Raw genomic sequence first — 2907 nt, 5'->3', positions numbered from 1 at the left:
ATTTTCCTGTAATTTTATTTCCTTGTTCCAGGGTCCAGTTCAGGATATCCCATTTAGTCACCATTTCTCCTTAGTCTTTTCTGGCCTGTGCAATTTCTGTCTTTACTTGCTTCCCATGTCCTTACAAGACTTTAGAAAGCCTGGCCAAATATGTGTAAAACTAGTGTCAATCTGGGATTGTCTGATGTTTTCCTCATTGCTAGACTGTTACTATGGGTTTTAGGGAAGAAAACTGTGGAAGTGAAGTGGCCTTCTCATCCCAACATATCAGGGAGCACGTGACATAAATGTTATATACTGGTGATGCTAATTTTGATCACTTGGTTAAGGTTGTTCTTGATGTGTTTCTCCATTATACAGTACTATTTTTCTACTTTATACCTTCTATGCATTCAAAACAAGTCACTAAATCCAGTCCACACTCAAGGTTGAGACACAATATGGGTTAAACTAAACTTCTAGTCATGGAAACATCTATATATAGCATATGAAATTCTGTGATGTTGCTCTGTTTTCTCTCTCCCATTTATCTATCTTTCTATCTCTAAATATCATCTATCTGTATTCATTTATTGATTCAATCATTTATTCATAAGTATATTAATACTATTTTATACTTTGTTTTGAAATCCGATAAAACGTTTCCTCAACTTGTTCTAGTTTTGAACATTGAGAACTTCTTCAGGTCTTTTTTTCCCCTTAATATGTTCTCATTATTTTGTTTTTTGAGTATCCTTTTCCCTTTAACTTTCTTGCATCTTTATATTTAAAATGGGTTTTATGTACATAGTACATAGTTGGATATTGTTTGTTAGATATTGTTTTTATCTATACAAACTGATTATCTTTGTCTTGTAACTGTTTGTGTATACCATTCATATTTAAAATGTACCTTTTTATAGTTATTTCCATAATTTTTTTTCTGTATTGTTTCCTTTCTTTTTTCCTTATCTTAGTTTAATTGAGAATTATTATGGTTCCATTTAATTGTTTTTCTTGACATGTTACTTGTATTGCTCCAAGTTTACAATAAATATATTTAAAATAATCTGGAATTATGTGTATCTTGAACCATTTGATTTGATTATCGTAAAGACTTCAAAAGTTTCCTTTTTGTTTTTTTATTTCACCTTTTCATTTCACTTTGATAATTTTCCTTATCCTGTTATCATTGACTCCTTGGCTTTGTTGAGTATCCTGATTTGCTTGGAAAAGGCATTCTTCATTCCTGTTACTGTGTTTTCAATTTTCATTTTCATTCTATTTTTCCTTATAGTTTAATTTTCTGCTGAAGTTACTTGTCTTTACTTACATGCTAAATTTTTCATGAGTCATTTTGACTTAATAATCTGTTATTTTAGATTTACTCTCTCTCAGTTATAACATGTGTATCATATCTGAGTCTAAATATAAAGATTTGTTCATTTCTTCTTGTTTATATGTGTGGCTTGTAACTATTCCTGGAAACTGGACATGCTGTATTGGACTACAGATACTGAGGTTGATGAAGTTTATCCTTGGAGATGAGTATAGCATTATTTCTGTAAGGACCTTAGTGTGGAATATTGTGTAGTATAGTCAGGAGATGTGCTTAGTTCAAACATTGTTGCTAATATGACTACCTTCAGTGTAGCAGTTTCAAATATATCTAGTGGTTCCTGGTGTTTATGTTGTGGATTATATTTTGCTATTATTTATACACAAGGTGATAGCATGGCAGAAAGGAGAATTTCCTAATGTTCTAATTAAACTTGCATTTTAAAGAAACACAGTATATCTGAGTATTGGAGTAATGCACTGTTTTATTAACCTTTACACAAATGACATGTCAATTAGTTAAACAATGGTAACATCTTAGCTAGAAAACTGTGGGAATAGAGAGGATTAGGAGAAATATTTATATCAATGTTAAAAAGCTATCTTGGTAATTTAAATATAATGATCCTGTATTGTATCCTAGAAACATAATATAAAAAGTATTCTGTAAGAATTATAATAAATAAGTTATAGGTATAATTGTCGAGTAATGATTTTTATACTCTGTTTATACAACAAAAATAGTTTATTTTAAGTACTAGGGTCACTAGCCAAAACAGTCTAAGTTTCTGTTGCTGTATCTCTCTTAAACTTTTGCTATCTTCCTATCAACCTCCCATCATCAATTTTCAACACTTAGTTGACCTATCAGCTAATTTGACATGATTGATCACTTGTGTATTCTTGAAACAATCGTGTCACCTCATTGGCCATTTTTACATTTCTTCTTATTAGTTCCTTTTTAAAAAAAAAATCTCCTCAAGAGATAATAATGTTAATAAGATTATGGAATAGGATTTTTCATATCTCATCCCCTTATAGAAATGCCAATTTTGACCAAAAAACAGAGACAAGAGTAACTTATGGGAGGCTAGAAGTCCACTGGGGGATCTCTGAACCTTATTAGAGTAGAAAATTTGAGAATAGATGTATTTCAAAGGGGGATAGCAGGCAGTTTTACTTTACTTGCATTACTCTTCCCTCAGGGCATCACAACTCAGTGCCGAGAGAGATCCTCAGCCTGTGATTTCCTCCACAAGAAAAAGTGAGATGTAGTGATTATCCAGCATCCTTGGCCATGTGGGAGGCTGCCCACAAAGCCCAGTTCTTTCTCACTCCATACAGAACACTGAGGGGATTGTTTTTGACAGTAATCTGGGGGCAACTAAGAACAGAGAAAGGGGTGACAGCAACTAGGGCATATAATTAAACAAAGGCAGAGGAATTCTATTAACTGCTTTGGATTCTCCACCAAGAGGCACCCTCATTAGCTTTGTAGGATATATTACCTGAGAAATACTTAACTAGGTCATGAGAGTTCCCATTATCATGCATGCCACTAACCCTTTCAGTACCTCACATATACTCTTG

Source organism: Callithrix jacchus, chromosome 14 (assembly GCF_049354715.1).
Source record: "Callithrix jacchus isolate 240 chromosome 14, calJac240_pri, whole genome shotgun sequence".
Taxonomy (NCBI): domain Eukaryota; kingdom Metazoa; phylum Chordata; class Mammalia; order Primates; family Cebidae; genus Callithrix; species Callithrix jacchus.
This window is presented reverse-complemented; position numbering follows the sequence as displayed.